General features: G+C 36.6%; 1 protein-coding gene across 11 annotated transcripts in view; it reads right to left on the bottom strand.

Annotated features, from left to right (window-relative positions):
• The window catches only part of FIGN (fidgetin, microtubule severing factor), a 369,233-nt gene that overhangs the window by 45,487 nt on the left and 299,102 nt on the right, over positions 1-24,644 (bottom strand). For 3 of the 11 annotated variants that reach the window (XM_086896845.1, XM_086896848.1, XM_086896847.1), the window contains one exon: positions 12,897-13,019. The exons of 6 other annotated variants lie outside the window; for them this stretch is intronic. The gene's annotated coding sequence lies outside the window, so the exon portion shown is untranslated. Of the gene's footprint in view, positions 1-2,811; positions 2,883-9,819; positions 12,533-12,896; positions 13,020-24,644 lie in introns of those variants that run through there. 2 more of the 11 variants (XR_015288992.1, XM_086896850.1) reach the window with 2 other exon arrangements.

Raw genomic sequence — 24,644 nt, 5'->3', positions numbered from 1 at the left:
CAACACACTGTGTGTTATTGTACTCACAACTGGAAAAGACGACAGAGACCGCACTGGAAAAATTAAATTGGCTATGAGTAAGTCCCTGTCTCCTACTTGGTATTGATAACATATTCCTTTAATGAGGGGCAGGAGAGAAAAAAAAAACAACCAAGGAAGATGGAGAAATGGCTTTCATCAACAGAAATGCATACATCAGCCAACAAGCTGAATAATCACAAAATGGGGGAAAACCCTGATCCAAGCATTAATAATTCAATTAGTATTCATTGAAATAACATTGATTTTAATTAATCTATTTCACATCACTGTTCATATCCTATGTGCTTTCTATTACAGCTTAAAAATCATTAGTGTATGAGCCTGCTAAGTACCCATACCTTTAAAAATAACAAAAGGGAGACATTAACTTGCTGAATGAATATTTTAAAGCCTCAAATAGTCAATAAAGAAAAATGAAATGTAATTGCTTGTCGCTGTGCATTACTAATATGGAATACACTAGTATGTTGCCAACTGTACTATATACATAATCCAATTCATTGGAACTTCAGTATATTAAAATATTGGTAAAAACTGCATTAGCCACCAAAGAATATTCTTAGCAACTTGTATTTGCACAATACAATAGCTGGCACTGTTCAGTGACTGACTGAAGCAAAACACTTCATTTATTCTACTGCTCTGCACTGAGCTCATCCAAAATACACAGGAAGAAAAAAAGTACATGTTTCTGCCTGAAGTAGGCCCAGCAGATCGATAGAGAATATCTATGTCCATCACAGAGCTTTGCTGGAGATGATGTGGAACAAGGTGCATTTCTACAGGAAACTAAGAATCACTGTAATTCCTAAAGCTCTGTGCACCACAGCAAGCCAGAGCCAGCAAGTACAAACTCCTCTACTTTAGGACACAGTTTCTCTCTTTCTTGTTGGGCAATGCTGACACTCTGGCCTTGGCCCTTTGGCAAGGGTACCTTACCAGCAAGTCCCCACTAAATCGGATAAAAAGATAAAAAAGAGAGATGCATAGGCAAATGTAATTTAATAGAGAGCAGCAAGACCAGTCTGGGCTATTTGGTGTATTAAAATGATTTTATAAAGAGATAAAAATAAATATGCTCTTCTTTACTTTCCCCTACCATTATGTTTTATGTCAAAATGATACAGTGAATCCACAATTATTGATACATAATTATTTTAGTCTGTTTATTTTTCCAATATATTGAGAAAAATTCTGACTTTGGCTGCAGTCTGATGTTTTTCTGTCTGGCTGGGTAACTAGAGATATGACAGTTCAAGTGCTTAGTTTCTAAACAAGGTTTTTTGCTACCTATAGGCATCTAATTAAGCTCAGTCAATTTTTATTAGTTTCCACAGGTTCAGATTTCATTGCAAGGCAATCAAAATACTTTACATCCTTCCACTGTCAGTCATCTGTCTTTGCCTAAGAGAGTCTTTCACATCACAGCTTTTACCTCATTCTCGAACAATGCTCATACTTGTTCTCTTAATTGATACTTGTTTACACTAACGATTTCTGCTATGTGTGAAATACTTTCATGTGTAAAATAAACTGTAAGTAGCATTTCTCCATCTCCACCCCAAACTCATTATCTAAATGCTACAGGTTATTTCACATTTCTATATACACAGAACACAAGAAGTGCTTATTTTCTTATTTAGCAACAGTTGTGGTCACCTTAGGTGTGCCAACAGTTCAGCAAGGGGCACAGGCTGCCACTGCACATTATCACAGGATAATAGGACAGAAGAATTTACATTCCAGATATCTTTCAAAAAATACCATAATTGGCTTATCAACAGTACTCAACCAAGTGCAACATAAAGCTCAGGCACAAACTTATTTTATATATGCATACCTATCAAATATATATATGTATAGATAGCTATCTACATATTATTTTCCACAACATGTGCAATATTGGAATACATTATGTTTTCCATTGGCATTACACACCTTGCACCAGCCTGTAGCATGTAGATATAGTAAACACTATCACTAAAGCACAGAAATCTTTGCACACCACCCCTGTAAACAACCCCAGTGCACTTCAGTTTCCATAGAAGTAAGTATTTGTTAAAGCTCTTTTACTGAAAAAAGAAAAACACTAATAGCACCATGGGAGTTTCAAGAAAGGCAGGCAAATTATGATCACATTTACCATCTAATTTGCTCTCTGAGGCTTGTTCAAACAGTGCAAACATTGTGCTCCTCTTCTTCATTTGTTCTGACAAGCAGGATGACAACTAATCACCATCAAGAGCTTTCCCACTCTCCAGGCCCCCGTTTTCTGTTTATTCAATTTGATGCCTTCCAACCAAGGAAACTGTTAGCCCTCCCTGCCACCCCAACTGAGAAGGCCAGCTCTCCAAGGCCAGATTACAACTAGAACTCTTTGTAGGGTGTGAATCCAGTGCTAAGCAGGAATAAAACAGGCTCTTTCTGCTTGCAGCGTGTGATACCACCAGCAGCGGGTTCTGTATAGGTCGACAAGAACACCTAAGGGACGCAAATAAGGTTTTAGACTGGCACAGAAAAAGGAGACAGAGGAGAGACATCCTCTACCCTCTACCTTCCTCTACCCCGAACAACAGTTCTGTGATCTACCAAAGCACTGCCCTGTATGCCTCAAAATACAATGCGAAAATAATAAACCAAATTAATTAAGGAAAAAAAAAAAAAAGGCCTGGAACGTTTCTTCAAGAATATCTGTCCTTTGGTAGATCTTGTCTTTACAACTGTTGCACTGATTTGCCTTGATAACACTCAGCTACACAATCAAATTACCTTGACTTTATGAGTTAAGCCAGTGTCATTGTCCACATGTCCCCTCTTCACCCAGAGCTCAAGCAAGATAAGACAAACTGAAAAGAAAAAGGATTCAGCCATAGTACCTTACATGCATGCCCACTGGGCTATAATAGTACACAGTAGCAGATGTACAAGTCACAAAGATGGCTTTAATAAACCTAAAAGTGAAAATTATGTTGAAGCTTTGATATTTAAAGATGTAAAAATTATTTATGTGTATGCAAATAAGGACTCACTACAATTCAACTTGATTGATCAGAGGTCATATCAAAATGGGACAATATGTTAACATACACAGCACAAACAATTTTAAAAATTTTCACTGCTTCAGCTGCCTGATATTCTATTATTTCTAATAAAACAAAGGAAATAACGTTAACAGGCTAACTTCAGACTCATAAATTTTAAGAGATCTTGAGCTTTGCATCGACCAAACCCATAGCAAAAAGTCTTTCTTTTGCTTTATAAGCACTTGAAAAATGCAGCCAGGCATGACCTGGTAAAATGTACACTGTATTACTATGAAACCTATCCCTTCACCTTCAGGTAACACCCCATAACTCCACCAATGTCGCCAGTATCACTAACCAGCACACCGCATCAGAGTCGGCTGTCCAAAAAAGTGACATTAGGAAGCTGCCTGGCTCAAACATTATTCTACTTTTTTCATGGTTTTTAAATGTTTTCCTGGATCTTGCAATCCTTCTGCTTACACACATAATTGAACAGTCTGCACTAGAATAATTTTGAATCAGGTGATTGTTATGAAATATTGTGAAAACTTGTCCTAATAGAAAGTGCATACATGGGTGTAGTATTCCTTTCAAAAAAAATCCTTCTTTTTATAAATGCCTGCTCAGGCAAAGATCTAGAAATATAGTATGACAAACACAAATATCTTTAGAGCCTTATACATGGCAAAGGGATAAAACAGGCCATGCATAACCCAGCACTTCTTAAAACAGGAAAACTATTTGAAGGAGAGAGGAATTTTGCAAACTAAAGACAGAAAAGGTTTCCGTAAAAGACACGATAAAATTCTTTACTAAGAGGTTGGTATATTCTTGTGAGGGACAAAGAGGGGGGGAAAAAAGTCATTCCCCTTGTTCCTGCTGATTCCAAAAGTACTTGCAATCTCTTTTTCTTGGAAAATATTTAGGAGACAGAAACATTAAGACTGTTATTTCTCCTGCATGTTACATGAGAGCCTTCAGTATTTTCTCTATTACAATGACAAATATCTTCATGGCAGTGAGAGTTTCCCTCACATCACCCTGCTATCCATGCATTACACCAGTCTATGGACCAAAGAGGTATTTCCTGATTTAATGATAAATCTAAGGTAGCCTAATGGATTTTAAATTAGACCCATCCACTCTCATGTCAGTACATAATCCTCAACCAGTGTCTGAGTCTGAAGATGCCCAGTGCTGAGCTACTTTCTCCAGCTACTTCATATGTAATTTCTGGAGACTATGACACTTATATGGTCCACATCAAATTCAGAGGTGCCTTTTCTTTAACAATTACTATTTTCTAGTGGACTCATTTGTGATTTTAATTTGTCAAGATCAATCAAGCCACCATCCCCAAAGTTGCGTGACAACGCAGAGCTGCAAAAGATGAGTTACGGATTTCTTTCATCTCATCAGCTTCACAGCATTAACTTCAAGGATCTTATGTCTTTTACATCAGACATAGATACCTGCAGAAAGAAATCGAAGCCTAAAGTAACTTTCTTTAACAATCCTGTGCAACTTCAGTGATGTCAGCAGAATCAAGACGTAGGTAAATCAGTGTGTATTTTTTGGCAGCTTTCCCTTTTCTGCTAATTAGAACAATTAGACTCTAAATTTCACATTGAGCTAAAAGAAATTACCAGTGTTGTCTTGGTCAAACGTTAAAGTAAATAGCACTTGCCACATTAATCATAATTGCAGTTTTCCAAGGTATCAATATCACATTCCCATTGGCTCATTTTCCCATGCTTACTGCAGTGAACGTATTTTGATGAGTGACATCTGCTTTGTTTGTGCCAAAGGAGAGAGTTTGGTTTCAACTGCTAAAGCAGCAGGCTGCCAAAGCAGTTGGACTCACCTTCCCTAGAGAAGACTTCAAGTGCTTCTGGGAGGCACTTGGGTACAGAGGAGCAGAGCAGGTGGGAGGAAATAGTAAGAAGACAACTGATTTCAGACATTCTTCTCCAAGTGGTGGGGAGAAGACAGCAGGGTACAGAGGTGGGTAGAAGTCAGACTTGGGCTCCTAAGGAAGAAAACGCAACTGAAGCCTTTGTTTTACTCTTTAATGGCTCATAGGGAGTACATTTTAAAAAGAATTATAGCCACAAGGCTCTTTGTAAGGAAACAAAGACTTTCTCAATGGGGAGGCAGGCTGTGCTTTAACAATGGTACTCTAATTTCTAACTACAGCCACTATATTATAAACAAGCACAGACTGCAAGATTTTTCTTGTTATTTAACGCTAGCTGAAGTTGACACAATAGGTGAAATTCTATTAAAAATGTAAGCAATATATTTTGATGTGCAATAAATTCCCCTAAGAATAGTTTGAGAGAGATGTTTTTTTCAACACTGTAGATGTGCAGACCATACTGCCAAATATCTGATCTGTCTACTTCTAGCTCTGCCAACCTCTTTGAGGCCAGCTCAGACTAAATCCAGGTGTTTCCAGCAAATGTCTTTCTGTGCTTCATGGGATTTGTGAGAAGTGGAAAGCCAGAGACACAGCAGCAGCACATGGGAAAGGAAGAAGCTCTGAGCAGCCACAGACTGAGAGCTGTTATTTAAGACGAGTTAAACGCAGAGTCCAGTGAAGTTAATGGGAATTTTGCTCCCAACATAGACAAAACTTTGATTGTCTCTAAAATTCTGTCAAATAAGCAAAGCCAGTTGACTTCAAAGAGCTTCATCATTATGCTTCAGATGCAACAATCCTTGGAGGGGCTTGAAACAATTTTAGATTACAATTTCAGGTGGAAGTCCTACCAACTTTTTTCCCCACTTTAAAGCAGGTTTCATTATATATTCTCTTCCATTTGAACATTGCATGAAAACCCATATTTCCAACACACCATAGTAAGTTTTTTACAGCTCAATAGGTTACTAGGAATTGAACAGCCCACATCCTTGCAGTGACTTACATACCATGAATAAGGACATGTAAGAATAGACTAAAGCAGAAAGGAGTCAAGCAGTAAGAAAACTAGGGAATGCAAATATATTACCTTGTCTTACTATTAGCACATTGTTTCCAGAGGAACCACAAGCTACACAAATACAAAACAAAGTATAAATACTAATTGTTCTTATCTTTTGTCTTTACTCAACATGCCTGAGGTAACTATTTAAGCAAACACTAATAAGTGATCTTAAGTAAAATGACATTGTTTTTTTTTTTGGTCTTCCAAAATGACACATGAATCTCTTATACAGTGGACCAGTCACAAGAAGCCACATCACAAAAAAGAGGAAGGATTAATTTTCTCTTCAGCTACTTGCACAGCCTATCTCAAAAGCAAAAATAACAAAGTCTATCTGAAGATAGCATATTTCTGAAGAAAAGCATATTTCTGTCTTTAAAGGAAGCACTACTCTAAGTCTTCTACTAAACTACATAAGTTGTCAGTAAAGCCACTGCAATAGCAGCATGTCAAATCTAAGGACCCTGACTGCAGAGCCACCAGTCCTGTCTGTATGAACACTAATGCATGCATATTGTTGGTCCAGGGCATTATGCAGCAGACTGGTCAGTCCAAAGAACAGTCTCACCATTCTTCCATTTTTAAGTTAAAGAGCTAACTAAATCTATATTGCACAAAAAAAGTCCTCTGTAGTACATTTTTTTCCCTAAGTTCAGTAAGAAAAGTATTGTATCAAGTGGCAGTAGCTAGGTAGTCTTTATTGGGCTCATAAAAGATTATGATTTTGCCCTATTCTCTATATAAGTGAATTTCTTAAAATATCATTTTTAAAACGGCACTTCTTCTCATGATAGTGTTTCTTTAATATATTAACTTTCCCACATCCCATACTTTGATGGTTCGGCAATTTTCTAGCTCATTTTAAATCATTTTTTGACAAAACAATACCAACAGTTCAGTAAGTGTCCCACTGCATTTTGCAATTTACGTTTCTTTTTGAAATACCCTCTTACTGAATAGCTTTAGCAACTAATAAAATTCTTCAATTTCAAAGCCAAAAGAATCCCATTAAGCACTAAATTCCTGAGGAAGGGGGAAAGACTGTCAGGAGATACTGACTGTTGATGGTAGATTCTGGTTTTAACACTAATAAAGCTTTTTTAAAACAGTAATACATTGCAATTAACAGGTTTCATGCATGGCCTACTGTATGGATTTTTGTGCATTTGATGCTTTGGCATACAGATGTGTACACATACTTGTAGATACAGGTGTGTAAATATATTACTGTGGATATAAGTATGTAGTGACACATATAGAGACGCACATATATACGTGCATATCAGCCACCGCTGTTAATTTCCTCTGTCTGGCCAAACAATAATGAACAAAAAATATAGTGTAAAGTCACCACTATGAAATTAAATATCTTCTTATGTGATTGATACGATGCAATAACTAAGCTGAGTAGAACCGTGGTGAAGACGCATAAACCTTGTTAACATAAATTTTGTCTGTTAACAGTGAAGTGAACCACTAATAGGATCACTCCCAGTCTGTGATTTATGGTAACTTTGCATCAGTAATGGTATGATAACTAACTTTTATAAATTATGAACTCCTATTGCATTCTCACTTTGGAAAAAATTACACACCCTTACAAAGAGCACTAGGGACATAAGCAGAGCTTATTTTAACTTAAAAAGATCAAACTTTTTCAAAAATTCACCCCATTTAATTCCTAATATCTGTCCATCCATTGGAGACAACCTTTCCCACTTGAGATGGGAGCAATTTCAGTCTGCTTCAGTACAAAGCAGAATATCTTGAGTTAATATTTTCTTTAGTTTGGCTGTGGTGCTTTTCTTCAACTTCCATTTGAGAGAAAAATCTAATGGTTGAGGACTGCACCTTCCACAAGACATAACTGGACTTTTGCAAGAAACAAGCACTGCATTTTAAAATCAAGTTCTGTAAACCTTTCAAATAATATGCTTTGATTCTAGCATGCTTAAACTCTCTCTAGCCTTAACATTTAATAGTAATTACATCTTATTTACAGTCTATATGAGATTATTTTCTTTAAACATAGACTATTTATTTTTTTATTAAACACTTGTGTTAAAGAGCAAGGTCAGCTTCAGAATTCCTAGAAAAGGACACTAGAATAAGCCACCTAAAGAATGACACCAAGAGAGACCATGATAGATATCAGATGTGAGAGAGGAAGGTAGGTATGTTTAAATTTCCTTCAGTTTCTTTCATTGGTAATATTTTGGTGAGTGAAAATAACAGCTACAGAGTATTTGTTATTTCACTACCATTTATGACATGTTTTGGTTGTATGAACTACAGAAATATATGAACATGTATTTTCATAAACAATATATAGGATAGAGTCTTAAGTTTAATTTATTTCATGAACAGAAATGTTTGTCCCTTTACTCTAATCCCCATTATTCCAAAGACAACTATATTAATAATGTCAGTTTGGCTATTTTCCTGGTAAATCACAGCATTACAGAAGGGGTAAGTCTGTAAGGAGCCAGAGTAAGGTACCACAATATTTATATTACTTGTGGTAATTTATGTTACTTACAGTAACATAAATATTGTCATCATTTCTATTTCTTCTAGACAGAATAAAATACCTGGCTACTGAATAACAAAGATGTTTCCAATTTCTCTCACCATTTGAAGCTATCAATGTAAAAGAGTAAAAATTCAAGAACTAAAATAAATCCTGTGAAGAGTCTGCCTCAGTGGCATTCATTTTAGAACTGTCTGCCTTTGTACTTGGATTTATAAATGCTAATTATCAAGGTCATCACAGATTTGTGTGATATTTTAGGTTTTCTCTCTGCTTTTCTATTAACTTGAGAAATAGAAGTGTTCCTTCTAAAATTATTATTCCAAAATTCTAGGATATCTTAGAACTAAACTAGAGCTGCCTAGACACTCTTTTCAATAATTTCCCGTCTTAATTTTCAGAGGTTACAAGAATCAACTGCTGCATTGAGAGATTAAGGTGCTGTTCCCCACAACTAATATGTCCTTCCATTGCAACCTTTATTTTCCAAAGTATTAGTATCTTCTTTGAAAACACCCACATTTGTTTTCCTATTCATTAAGGTATTTGCAAAAAAAGATAGGGTAATTCTCCTGAAAGTAATATGATTTAATAGATTTAATATAACTATAAAATCTAGCTGCAACGTAGACCTGGGCGTTCCTCATGCCCACATTTTACCATATAATTCTAGCTTGAGGACTCTAGATTCATCTAACTAAAGCAAATACCTCCGGGTAAAGCTAAGCCAGCAAAATTACTTTTGCTGCTACCACAGTGGGCTACCATTAGGGAAAGAGAGAAAGTAATGAAAACTTTCCCACACATGCCAAGACTGTCACTGACACAATGATAATTGGCTTACAAGAGGTGATAAGACTACAGACAAATGGTAATATCACGGCATTCACCTTTGCGCTGTCCTCCTTTGTGTCTTTAAGATGTCCCTCCAAACATATCCACAGGAGTGGTGAGGCAGTCTCATTTTGGAGAAAGATACAGAATAAAGCAGAGATCTCATGTGCATGTCAGGTGATCAGGTGATTAAGTCTCACTGCATACACTGTCATACAGTGAGTGGAAGATAAGTAAAACACCCCTCCAAAAATAAACAGAGCAAATATGGTGCCCATCCAACTCTGAGTTCCCGAAATAACAAATAAGCAAGTGAAATTCTACATCTGTAGGACAAAGGTGCCACCCAAACAGAAAGGTAGTCAGGTGCTTTAGATATCAACTGACTCTGAGCACAGGATACACATATCAGCTTTTAATAAAGTCAGTTGAAGGTGGATGTGAAATTATTCCAGAATTTGAAGAATGCTGTTCTCTACACACATGTGATATAGCAAAACACATGACAGCTGTTCCAATTGAAACCAGGGAGAAGGGGATTTAGGATTTTCTTGGACTGAAAAAAAACAACCAGGGCATTTTAGTAGACATTATTGAAGGCAAAAATAGTCTGATGGAAAAGATGGTCACTTACAGAAGCCAACAGACTTTTAACATTAGAAAGAAATACAAAATATTTCTAGAAATGTTACAAGCAGCATAGACCAGTATAGGAATTGCAAGCTGAAATTTAACAAAAGCACATCTTGGAATTGTACCTGCTTTGACAACTGTCATGTGGAAGTACAAATGTTAACATACAGGGGAAAAAGGCAAACATTACATAATTTTGCAGACAATCAGCAAAAACCCCCAGAGCATGTATGGTAGGAACAAAGAAGTAAGTGATACTAGTACAATAGCAGATAAAAATTATTCAAAGTAGTAGTAAACACCTTCATAAAAGAGTATTTTTGGCTCTATCTTCAACCAGACAACTTTGATGATATAAGAGATACAAAGATTTTTATTTGGGTGATAAATAAATATTTTGAACAGCAGTGGGGTGAAAAGCAAGAGAGCATGGCCAGAAAATTCTGAGCAAGAACCTGTACTTTCAAAGGCTAAATGTGTTATGTTCTAGACAGCAGAAACAACAAATCTAGGCAAGAAGTTAACTGGAGGAGTTGATTTCATGGTGAGGCTGTCACTGACCAGCTCTGTAAGACACACAATGGGTATTACAATGCTAAGGAATGAGCTCAGGAATGAGGAACACACAAAGAACTGGTGATTTACAGCTGACCAAACTGTTTCTAATGAAAATCTTTAACAACGCAATCAGTGTTACATCTCTTTGCTAGCATTTGCAACAGAAACTCTTTATATTTTCTATGGGGGTCTGAGTGATAATACTTCTGGCATAATGACCCTACAATGGTATTATATAAACATAGAAGCAATAAAGCTAAAAAGTACCTACTAAATAAGTCTTTACAACTTTTTAGTATTGAAAGGAACCCAGAACTAACTAAAATGGGTCTTAAGCTGTCTCTGTCTTTTGCTAAAAATGCTCAGCAAACTTTCCTTCCTTCCCAGGTAGATATTTTCTTTTTTTTTCTGTTCCAGCAGTGGAAGCTAAGCAAGCTAAGGTCAAAGCTCAAAAAGCTTCAGTAGTTGTAGACACTCTCTAGAATACTCAACAAAATTTAATTGCTAAAGCTTTTGTTCAGAATGAAACAAACTTAGAGGAGTGCCTACTCCCCACATCACCAAGGAGTCAATGTTCAGTGCAACAATGGGTATTTCAGGATGTACACTTATTATATGTGAAAACTATCCAGGGGCTGAAAAAATATCTCAGATAAGGGCTGGAAATACCCTGAACTGGCCTAAAATGAAAGGCCAGAATTGGAATCTTCCCAGTTATCCCATATGCCAAAAACTACAATGAGTAAGTCAACACAGGCAGTATAAAATATTGACATTACAGCTCTAAGTAGGATAGATTTGTTTATGTTGCTTGGAAAAAATATACTTCTTTTAGATTAATATTCTCATTCTGCTGAGGCAGCATCTCCTAATAAAATGACATCTAAGCTTGTGATAGTGTATTTGCAGTATTTTCACTAGATACAGCACTGCTGACTGTAATATCCAATAAAGGACAACTCATTAAGCAAAAGTATAAGTTCTAAGTAATCGAGCAATTTAAAAGTTTTATTCTCAAACTAATGGATTTAATGACAACAATAATGCAGATACTGAAAAGGGCACCTAGTTAGATTTCAATCCATGTTACAACACAGCAGTATCACTACTTTCTTTAATCAATGCAGGTAACTGGTGGCAATTTTTAAAGTGCTACCAGAAAACACATCTAAAATGAAATTAATAGAAAACAATAACTAACAACATTATTAATATTTCAATTTATTTAATGGCAGGTTCATATTACAATCTATTTAATTGGAGGGGGTTCCTTCCCACTGCCACTATATATAATGGTGTCTGTGTCCTCATAGTGGGAAACATTAGCTACAAGCCTTAAAGAATGCAAGTGAAAATCCTGGAATTGCTGGGTATTGTAACATGGGAGGAATAGGACACCCTATTTCAGTTTCAGAAAGGAAAAAGGTAAGAGGCATAAAATTTACCTCTTTTCTTAATGAGACCTAAGGCAAATTACAAAAATGCAATTTTTAGACAACTGACCATCAAAACACAATTCAGTAAAAGAAAATGGGCTTTCTGGTTTTCCTTAATATTGGATTTAACTTCTCAAGTCTAAGTAACAGCACAAAACATCTCAAACTCTAACAGGATTAAGTAACAGAATTTATTATTAGCTTGGTTCTTTATAATTTGAAATTGTGTTGAATGTTAACTTTTTTTATTTAGCAGAACTGTTACAGAACCTCAGAAAGAAATGGAATTGTGGACCAAATGTCCAAGTTTCTAAACTGAAGAACCAGCACTATAAAAGCTCTTCTACTTGAAGAGTGAACTGCCAGATAAGGTAATTTTTGAAAGCAACTCATCAGTGATAAACTCATTTTCCAGACTGCTGTGCACTCTTCATCCATAGTCAAGGATGTGGCATTGGACTCTCTTCTGTCAGAAGAACAACACTCCTAAAATTATAATTTACACTCATTCAGAACCAAAATGCAGGGTTTATTACTCAAGAGCCTGGCAGCTGAACAGCAATATGTGGATCTACCCTGTGAACAGTATGTACTGTAGGCAGAATTGTTAGAATGAAGGAAGACTAAAGATAAAGCCAAGACTCCTGGTGAGATCTATTAGATGCTTATTAGCGCAAGAGATTTCAAAAGCTACATGACAGAAGGGATAAAACAGCTGAAAATAATCTCATATAGTGTACAGTCAAGGAAGAGACACAGAAATACCAGTGCTATGTGTGAATATAAGCTAAACACTTATAAAAGCAGTTCAACAGAACAACTGATGTAAAAAGAAGACAAAAGTACTGACCTACTTCACAGCTCTTCGTGTTCCGACTACCTCATACAAGCTTTAAGGCTAACAGTTCATCTTCATCCTCATTCATTCAAAATCATCATCCAACTTTCCCTTTCTCTTCATCTGCCAAGAAACCTGCAAGGCGATTATTAATGTAATGCAATGTGGAAAAGCAGTTGAATGAAACAGTGTCACTGCATTCCAAGTATGGTGGAAATTTCTTCCAAGAATCTCTATCAAGTCACCTTTGATATTTATAGTAGATTTGCAGCTCCTTCCCCCCAGTTAGCAAACTTCTGTGCATATCTACTGAAGAAGAAAGAAAGGGAAAAAAGTGCCTTTGCCTCAGGATAAATGAAAAGCTATTTCAGTTATGGTTGTTCTTGACAGTATCTGGTGTGATAGGAACTTCCTAAAGACCAAGACCCCAGCAAGATACACAGGGAGAGTGACCTTTGAGCATAACTACAGTTTTGTTAGGATGTTAATTAAAATCCATATTGATCCACAGAGGGAAGTATACAATAGAAAATTGGGATACACTATGTCTGGTGCTGTAAAGTCATTCATAAGAGTACTCAGGCTCCACACGAAACACAGTGGTATCACTGATACAATAAAAGGCCCAAAAACTAAGTAAGTTTCATGGCCATGAGAGTATTATGGTCACTTGAAAGACAAGATGAGGAACTATTATTCTATTCCAACTCAACAGCATAAGGCAGAGAGTAGATAAAAAATGGGACATGTACTACTTGTTTATAAAGACTTTAAGGGAGAAGCAACTTAAGCAAATCCTTTAACAGAATATTCAATAAAAGCAATATGCCAACCCCTCTGTCTAAAACTTCCTGCACAGTATTGTCAGAATCAGATATATTTTCCCTATGTTGTTTTTTCTCTTTTTTCTTTTTTCATAATATATCATCACAAATATTGATATATTTCAATTATACACTATGAACAATTTTAGTCTCTGCTGGAAATTAAACAGTAAGTACCTTTTCAAAAACAAAGCACAAACCCCCCCCAATATTTAAATGAGAGGAGAGCAAATTTCTGTGTCACAGGGATTAAGGATTTCATTTGAATGTACAGATTTTTCTCATTTTAGCTTCCTAATTTTCAAGTAACTACAAGTTAACTATACATATAATGCACAGAATTTACTGTGGAAAAGAATTTAATTTACTGCTGGAAAAGACAGGTTTCAGAGCAATTTTGTTAGAGGACAGTCTTATATAACCATGACTATATACAGCAAAGAATCAAAACATACGGTAGAAACTGCAAGGTCCAAATTGTTAATCCAACAAATGGATGACCAGAAAATGCAGCATGTATTTACAGTGTTGATTAGGGCAAGAGAATTGAGAACATCCCGAAACACATGGAGCCCAACAATGCAATATACCCAACCAATATTTATTGCTGCCTCTCTAGAAGCAATTTCCATTTTGATGTGTTCTCTCACACATGATGCTCCGAAACAGTTAAATAACATGAAAAATACAGGTTCAAGACTATATCTGTCACAGATGAAAATACAGCATTTATGCAGCATTACATAATAAAGCCACTGGTTTAGAGACCCAAGGTCCTCTCAGGACTGCCACAAATCTACATATTGTCATACGTGAGAGATTTTTACATTTGCTTATGCAAATTAAAAAGAAACCACATTAATAACCAAAACAAAAAAAAAAAAGACATAGTTATTGAGTCTAAAGGGCTGAAGAAATTTCACAGTGACATTTGGTTGTGGCAAAGGTCACCTATTAGTTCACAAAAAACTGCCTGGAAAGCCACCTATCTTAGCCAATGTTTTATAGAGAAATCAAGGACCGTATTAAAAACCCATCTGATTCCTGGGAGAAGGGGGGAGAGGGGGTGGCAATAGTGAGGGTAGATACGCATTTGTTCTGAACTTAAAAGACAGCAGAATTGTGAGGAAAGAAGAAAATTATGGCAGTTCTTTGCATGCTTATTTTAGAAACCAGGAATGAATTAACTGCATCAAACTGTTTCTCTAACCAACATATCTAGCTAAATTTCTACTATGCTAATGCAAGTGAAATTATTAACACTTATTTTTGCCAAATAAAATATAAATTTTGTGAAGATAATCAATGCTAAGCATGGAGCTCCATAAATTTACAGAACCCAACAAATTTAGGGAAGAAATCACATGGCATGCTATCTGCAGCAACAGATGACTGGACTGATGATCCTAGCGGTCTCTTCCACTCTTGTTTTCCCAAACTACAACACTGAAATTAAATACCAACTTTCACTAGTAGCTTAATCAAGTTTTGGACATGCCTATTCAGAACTGAAACATGAATGCATCCTCTCAGCACATGATCCAGACTATAAGATGATTATTTCTGCCCAAGTCCTGCACACCACCATAGCTATCCCTCTCTCTAATGCTTTAATCTAATGGCACAATTAGTACAGCTAAGGATTAGACATTATATTCGGAATTTTACAAGAGTTTTCCTACCCCTAAGTATCAGAGAATGCAAAAAATACATCACCCTTGAATGTCTTAGCAGGTAAGCATTAAGTATTTTCTACCATATATAAAAATTATCTTGCAGAGATACTGCTACAAAAAGCTGTATTTAACCCAACATTTTGATACATCTAAATAAACGTGTGGACATATAACATAGGAAAGTATAAATATACACATAGCTATTCACATCTGTATATATTGCCAAGTGATTTTGGAATAGTACATTTGACACACACACAAAAAAGAAAAAAAAGAGGCAAATGCTTCATCATTTACTAGAAGCATGCACTTTTTTATAATGCTTTGCCAGGTCCTGATTTAACCTACCTGACAGATATCCCTATAGAACTGGAAAGTATAGACTAATTTTTAAGGCACTGAAAGTGAAATAAAAAAGCAAAAATAATTACAAGAAGGCATCAAATCTCAGGTCTTCCAGTTCTTAATAGTGAACTCTAATCCATTAAAAAGCTACAAAAGTCTTATTTTGGGATATTATCTTCAGTTTTTGACCACCTTTTTCATGGAAATCTCTCAGTGGCCCCATCTCATGAGGAAAATATATTCAATCTAAGAAAACCACCTGTGCTTTTTAATAGCCTTGCCTGATAAAGAATAGGTCTTGTAAAAGATGAAATATATAAATGGAAAACCATTCAACATTTGAGAAAGGTGACTAAATTCACTAGCCCAGTGTCAATTTTTACTTCCTATGTTTGTTTTTTGAGAGGTTTTTTTTTTAAAAGGCCATTCATGAAATATTAGAGATGCCTGTCTTATATTAATGTTGTGTCCTCTGACATCCACTCAGTGAAAGATAAAAAGATGGCATTAAGTTTTAGCAGTGAAGTGAAATGTTGCATGGTACAAGGTGACCCAGTCTCATTTAACAGATTACCAAAATATAATCAAATAAAACCTATGATCTTTACACTGGCAAAAACAGTGCAGCAAGAGGACAAATGTGATTTTAAAAACTTAAAAGACCAATTGAAATGAATCATGTATATTTTTACAATGTAAGTGAGTCTCTGCAGCTATCCAGTCCTTGTAAGAGCATCCACATTGAGGGCAAATTTTAGTACAGACAGGCTCAGTTTTCCCTACAATTTTTTCCTGCCACTATATCTAACTCAAAGCAAATAACCCAAACTCAATTAAACTGTTTATTTACACTAAAAATAGTCCTTGTTCTTCATCTTATTCTCAGTATCTACTGACAGATAACTCATAGTTCATAGGGAATGTATTGTCTAACTGCGTGAATCCACAGCTGGGGAGAAAAATGGGAAAAGAAAACTCATACCAGTCTGATGATTTGTGTGCAATTCAATTATAACACAATAAACTGTCGTGGGTTAAAATTACCAATTTTACCAATTACCAATAGAAAACTCGAGGAAGCACAGATTTTGTGAAACAGATTTAGACTTAATTAATAGAATTCTTCTCACACAGCTTGCTTTTGATTACTACCATGATTTCCATACACCTTTCTCTAATGTGTTTTCTGATAGCTACTGACAAACTTGAGATATTTTCATGATGGACTTTGGCTGTAATCCACTATGGCAATTCCTCCTTCCCTAAACCCTCACATTTAGTCCTTCAAATCCATTCACTGAGAGCTGCCTCACCTGCCACTCTGATTGCAATGCCTCCCAGACCCTCATCAGCTCACCTCATCTATCCACTGTCACACAAACTTGGGCTCGATTTGTTGAAATGGAGGAAACTTCTCCTAGGGTCAAATGATGTAATTTGGGGCTGAAATTAAGTGAAGCTTGTAGGTTTGGATAGAATGTTAGGTGAAATTCTGTAAAACAAATCCTGAAAAATAAACCAAAACAAAATTATGAATTCATGCCTGTATTTTTCAGGGAACAACTCCTTTCAAAATAATTTTGAAGAGTTTTAAATAAATCACAGGAAACCTTAAGAAGCATAAACAAGATTAAATGAAAATTTTATAATTTTTTTTATTTTTTAGATTAATTTTAAAAATTAATCTGAAATATCCTTTTGCAAAGAAGATAAAGCAGAAGATAAGAAGAGTTGGTGAGAGGAGAGGTGACTAAAGCTGCAGAGTTTTAACACCCACAACCATCCACAATTTCAAAAATGTGCTATTAATACATTGGGAGATCTCTGCCCAGATGCATGCCACTAAACACAGGGCTTAGGAGCCTGAAAGAAATATCCAAACATGTGAAAGTGAAAAAACCCCTCTGTATAATAAAACAGCAATAAAAATCTCTTACCAATTACTCTACTGTGTTCTCAAAATAGGAACAGCGTCTCTTATGCCCTAATTTTACCATTTCCTTTGCCCCATGTTAAAACACCAGTGTAATTATCCTTTATAAAGGTTGACTGAGGTCCCTGTGCAAATCTGTCCAGGGTGATAATTTAGCTGGCTTTTTTATTTGTGGAATTTAGGCAAGAATGTTTCGAGTTCTTTGTCAAAATAACTGCTTGATCTGCTATAGTATTTTTTTTAATTGTTAAAAAAATACCATTTTCTAATAAAGTGGGGGACAGTAAGGTTAAATACTCCAATTACCAACTTGCAAGAAGAGTGAAGCTTAAAAGTTGTGCAAAGTGATTCCTAATTTTGATGTACTTGGAGTCAATTTTTAATACTTAATGATACCTGCAAATGTAAGCCACAGCAGCATGATATCAGGGAATATTCTTCAATGTTTCCATAATGCATTTAAGTGCTACTGAAAATGTTTTGTTTGTTGTTAGTAATTAATAAATTCATTACTTCACATTATAATGACTGTCGAAGTGCCAGACTACAGCTGACACAAAAACTACCATTTTAAGAAGACAGATTTTAAGTAACTTGACGAAAAGACGACTTGCAGTGCTGAAAACTTAACTGCTTTTTTCTAACTACATAACACCTTACAAGAAAACCTAAAAAACCAAAAAAAAAAACAAACCCATAAACCAAACCCAAAACAAACCACCAAAAACCCCCCTCCCAACAATGCCTCCTCAAGTACTCTACACCAGAGATGTTAAAAGGGAATTATTAACATTAACTCCATCTAGGGGGGAAATTTCACTTTCAAAAAGTTGAAGCTTCTTTATCTACTTATTTAAACCCTATTGAAAGATGGTTTTCCTGAATGAGGCTTTTATTGTATAAGCAACACAAAGATTGCCTAGAAAGTCATCCTGCAAATGATGAAAAGTAACTGAAATGATACAAAAACAACTTGAACTCGTGACGGTTTCTTCCAGTCATAGTTCTCTTTCCAGAAGTGATTGACTCTCAGAGGAACAACTCCTACTAACATAACACAACTGCACTTGCCACCTCTCTGTCTCTTGACATCAACCACAAGCACCACCATGAGACAGGAAAGGCCAGAGCAGGTGAGAGAGAGAGGGCAATGCAAAGGTGACCCTCAGGAGATGCAGACAACCACAGTGTCCCGCAAACACTCTCCCTGGCAAGCACCCCATGAGCAGGACCACAGGATCTTTCAGACAAAGGACAAGCACAGCAAAACCCTTGCCTGCATTCCTCAGTCCTTCCTCGTGGTCACAAAATATTGCCAGGATACAGAAGCTCGCTCTTTCCACCACACCAGTCACACATTTGAGCTTTTAAAAAAAAAAAAAAACAAAAAACTCCAACTAAACAAAAAAACCACCACACTTTTTTCTTTCCCCTTAAAGTCTACCATTCTCTTATCTCTGTCTTAAATATAGTATTTTCTTCTGGCAGAACGTTTTTTGAGGTACCATAAGTAAGACTGTTTCCACTGAGTGATTCCATCAAGACTGTTTTGGAAGGCTCTACTTTAGTAATTTTTTCCTTTTAAAAACTTTCTAATTGAGTACTCATAGCAGTATATGCAATCCTATGAAAAAGTCTACATAAATTTATTGGAAATTACAATTTTAAGACATTTCCAATCTATAATATTTGACAGTGGAAAAATATTACTTCTCTAAAAGTTGTCGGTGATTAAAAAAACTACAGAAGGATTATCACTGCCTATTAAATGTGATAGTTTGAACCATTTCTATGGAATCCTTTCTTATTTTATTCCTATTAGATTCATTAGCATATTTCCAGCTAATAGCTAACAACTTGTCCACTGAATTAAAAAAAGGCTCTCCCTAAACCTGCTTCAATGGCTAGATACTAGGGCAATCAGTTAAAATTTTCCTGTTTCTCATCCAATGGCTTTACACACCGCAAACAGTTACATCTCTTTGGAAATGAAACACCCGGCTGAGCATTACAGCCTGTCCTGCAGAGCCTGCGGCGGTGTGGGTGCATCCTGTTCTTGCCTCAAAGTCTGAAGCTCCTGCAGAGTTCCACACTTGGGGCATTTCACACTCTGCCATCCACTACTGACCTATGCCAGCAGACAGACAGGAAGGTCTTCAATCTAAGCTTGCATGGCTTTTGTTACAGTCATGTTTGCAAACGTACATTTTTATTTCAGACATATCTTCCAACCTCACTGAGCTCCTGCAGATCTGTGCTTGATGCACGCACTGTTCAGGTACCTGCAATGGCCAGTGTCCCTCAACTGCCCAGCACTTCAGTGAGCAGCCTACTAGGCTGCAGTGATATGCAAGAACTCAGGTAACTTATTTAGACCCAGTTTATCTCTCTCCAGGGCAAAAAATTAGTTTGGGGTTCTTCATTATTTTGTATTCTTTTAATGGAAGGCAAAATATTTTTCCACATGAACAGCTACACTGTAGTACTGTGTGGTCACTTACTAATTTGTAAACCATTATTTAACATCAGCCATTTTTTCAAAAGATCATGGAAAGGCCTTCCTTGATACACAGTGCCAGTCAATGCTCTGTCTTAATGAGAAGGACATCAGCTTGGTATAGTTATGTTACTTTTTTCCTTTTATTTTAATTTCTGTGAATACTGTCACAACACAGAAGTTACTTAATGTTCTTCTAAGTGTTGGTAAATGCTATATAAAGTTTATATGGCAAGCCTGTAATTCTTAATGCATTGGATGTTCTACTTTAGCGGTTGTTCATCTGGTATGGTTTCTTAATGGACTCCTTAAAAGAACTAGATCGGAATTAATTGCATTCCATGATTATATACATGAAAAGGATTGGTTTGAACTATCACCCTTGACATACACCAAGGTGAAAGAAAAGATGCAGGTTACGGCTTAATAGTTTTACTTAGATAAATGGTGACATTTCTTAATAGAACCAAACAATTCTATGTTTTGTTCAGCCAACTCTTTCTTCTTTTATTAAACTGTGTCAAGTAGGTAGCAGAATCGAGATGGACTCATGTCACTCAATGGAAATACATCAGCATTCAGCACCTCACTTTGCATGGAATAGTTTTCTACATGGAAAAATTCAATGCAATTGTTAAAGAGCTTTCAAATATTTATTTAGATTGAGTGTCAACCTTTATCATAATGATCTTTTTTTTCCTCCCAGTTAGTAACCTTCACCTCCTCAGAGCAGGCTGAAATGTCATGTAGTTGGCCTGTCCAGGGGAGAGTTTTCCAGAACATAAAAAAACCAAACCCCACACTGGTGCTGTTCATTTAGTTCTGTTTGCATGCAGCTGGGGGACTCTCTACAGAGATTTTCACACATACATTCCTACCAAAGTGCTCACTATGAACAATTTCAAAACAGTGGCTAGTTTTTTAAATATCTGAGAGTAAAGAATCAGCATTGGTAAAAATAGAGAACCTGAGCTAAATTTTTTCAGATTCTTGTCATGTATTCACAGGAGGGCAGTTTTGAACTTGTCAAACTAAGTCTTGGAACAAGAGACTTGGAAAACAATGCTTTCTTCTTATCATGACACTCATTTTTCCAGTCTAAGTTTTTCAGCTGTAATGATCTGGAGTTCTGTGGACAGATTTCCAACAGATTCTACCAGAGAATATGAACATGCTGAAGTCTAGATTCAGTGTGAAAAAGAAAGCTGCTGCTGCTGTGTCATCAATCTTCTACTGTCTGAACAGAAAACAATTTCAAATAGGCTAATAAATCCTTTCTGTTTTTCCCCACTACCTTTTCAAAGTTTAACCCTTTTACAAGATCACCTTGTAATCTCATCTGACTACCACCAGAGTCACTGTCTGCTAGATCTGTACTGCTCAGGCAGCTTTCCTCAGCCTCTATTTTAGCACTTGAGAAAGAGGACAAGACTTTTGGAAATGTGTGTACAAATGCCTGAATTTGAATGACTGACATTTTTATATTGCTTCATGTGTATCAGCTGTATTATGAAAAGAACACAGTTTCATAGGAAAGTCCAACTACAGCACAGCCTGAGGCATAATTTCTATAGTTTAATCAATGAATCACTTACTTAGCATCACACATTTCCCTTTTCCTTGCTCAGTATGCCAAAATTGTTCATCTCTCCAGAATCATTCAGCTAAACTTATTTCATCATAGTAGGAATATTAAAAAATAGCTAGGCTTGCTGTGTCTATTTATCAGAACCTGAAATACTGTGAACGTTGAAATTTCAATTTATTGCTGTGCCAGTCCTGTTTCAAGAGTAAAACTGAAAGGCATATGGTTAACAAAACAACCTGTAACTGCTTTGAATGCTATCTCAGAGCCTGTGAACATAGATCAGTGGTTTTATTCCCATCTAGGAGGGGCATTTATCCTTAACAGCAACAGATCACTCGCAAATTCTAAAAAAAAAAATAAAATAAAATAAAAAAAATAAAGGAAGTTGGATTTCCCATTTATTATTTAAAATGTGCTCTCCACAACTGACAAATTAAAGGAGAGCTTTATGAGCATCCGGAGAGAAAGGAACAGGAGCTCAGCAGCAACTGTGCCAGCCCCATAAGGCACCATGTGCAATATGGTCCTGAGCTGCCCATGCAGTGCTCCATTTGTAGAGCTGGACGCACACCAATTCCTGCAGCCCAGGACACAGGATGGAATGAAATCCATCCCAGCTCCCTGCAAAACCTGAATGTAGCACCCAGAGCCAGCAGTCTGTGCCTAAGAGAGCACTGGAGCAGGAGGCTGCGAGGGAGCCCATGAGCTGCCCTCAAGGAAATTTTGGCTTGCCTAGAGCAGTGGGGGATTCACCTCCAGTCAGGCAGGAGGAAGAGCATATTGGCCCCTTTCATGGCTGGGTGAGCTGCCACAGCTATGGTTTCCAAAGAAGGTTGCAAAAAAACCCAAAAAACCAAAACAAACAAGCAAAAAAAAAACCAACAAAAAAACCCAACCAAACTGTTTGTCCTGACTTCATCTCTATTGAATTTAACTGCATCCTCTTAACACGTGCTCTTACAGAGAAATGGGGCACCCAATACAGAGACCTGACTCCCAGCTAAGGATCTTGTGTATTATAACTATACAGAACATAGTTCAATACAAAGTTTGCATCCAAAAACAGTAAGAGAAAAAGCAAAGTAAAACATCTGATCCACACCAACACCAAAACTGAAGTGAATTCACAGCAAAAACGCATGTGACTGTCAGCACCTTCACTGGAAATATGAAAGCTAAGAATTTTTCTACTGTATCTGAAGTAATCATTGTAGTATTCTATAATAACAAGAATTGGAAGCTTATTTGAAAGTGGTGCACTCAAGTATGAACAGCTAAGCTAGAATCAAGTATCCCAGACTCAAAACATAGCTTTGACATGGAAATCTTCTGCTCACTTAGAAAATGAGCTCGAAACATATTTCCTTAACTTTGCTGAAAAAGGCTCTTCCAGTTAAAGACATAGATCTGCTTACTGTTTTAGAGCTAAGCACATGCACGCTTATCGGTGCGATCGAGGCTTTAATCCTTCCTCTGGTGGGTTCAGTAATAAAGTGGGGATAACTACGCTTACCTACTTTGTAGGGTGTTGTCAAAATTAATGCTCACAGAGCCGTCAGTAGGTGAAAATCATTATAGCTCCTATCCTGCAATTGCTAATGCATGGGCTGCCTGCTGCACACACACTGAGCCTGGCAAAAGCTAATTGAGTCCTCTGAAGGTGCAGCAGTTTGTTCAGGCCCCATCAATAAACTGTTAAGAGTTTAAAAAACAAAACAAAACACCACCATACTAAATGTGAACACAGCACAATTTTCGAATGATCCTGCAGACCAGAGCCTCTGGGGCTAAGCATGGCACAGGAAAAGCTTTTATAACAGAATACAATATTGGGAGGTATATATGTGTATATATATAGATATAGATGTATGTACAGGGATATAAAAATACAGCTATTAAGCCAGCTATTTGGTATTACTCTGTGGACACACTCCCAGGCAAACACAAGCCAAAGCACAGACAGCACCTGAGCTACAATAAATCAATGACTGTATGCAAACAAATGAAAATATAGACACAGAACTGATGCACATTACTACCTTCCCTGAACTTAACTCTGATCTGGAAGACAAGTCTGGGAAAAAAACTCTACTTGATTCATTTTGTTCATTTGGTTCATTTTGAAGAATGTAAATGAAATTAAGGAAAGATCTGAGCCGAACCAGTTTGTTTATCAATATATCCTACAAAACCAATTTAACTGATGTCAAATTCAAATAATTCACCTGACGTCACACTGGGGAAGCCAACCACGAACACCTCACAAATTATTATTTTGATCCAATTGTTAGACCCGAATTACAGCAAAAACCGCACTTTCTACAGCTGTTAAAGCAGTGACCCTGGCAGAGCATGCTTTTGTGCTGAACTTTTTTTATCACCAAGCCTATTAATCAGGTGGCAGTTCAAACTGATGCGCTTTATATAGTTGACCCTGGCCAGTGCTTTAATTACTTGGTATTAAATGGTAATTAAGACTTTTCCCATTCAGGTTGAATCCAAAAACATTTAGTGTAAAATCCAGTAATTTAATAAAGAGTTGTGCTCTTTACTGTGCTTCAGCCTGGACACTAAGGATGCAGCAATTTACTATTGACAAGCACTAAAGGAGCAGGTCATTTCACAAGTATAGTGTGGACAAAGGTGAACCGGGCAACTGATGAAATCTGTGGCCAAGGCGAAATAGCAATCTCTGAGCCAAATGGTAATAAAGTTACTGAAATGAAGCAGTGTAGCTTCTGAAGTGAACTGTCATAAGGAGGATACAGGCTTCAGGACAGCTTGGCCCAAGTAATTAAAACTTTATTCCCTGAGAGCCAATCAAAGTGGCTAGCCCTACATCTGATTTTACATAAAGCAAAAATAGGCGTGTAAGTTGGCAACAAACACCAGCAGTT

The sequence above is a fragment of the Cyanistes caeruleus genome, chromosome 7 (genome assembly GCF_971803275.1).
Source record: "Cyanistes caeruleus chromosome 7, bCyaCae1.hap1.1, whole genome shotgun sequence".
In the NCBI taxonomy this organism is placed as follows: Eukaryota; Metazoa; Chordata; class Aves; order Passeriformes; family Paridae; genus Cyanistes; species Cyanistes caeruleus.
Note: the sequence above shows the minus strand (reverse complement) of the source record. Positions and strands in the feature narration are given on the sequence as shown.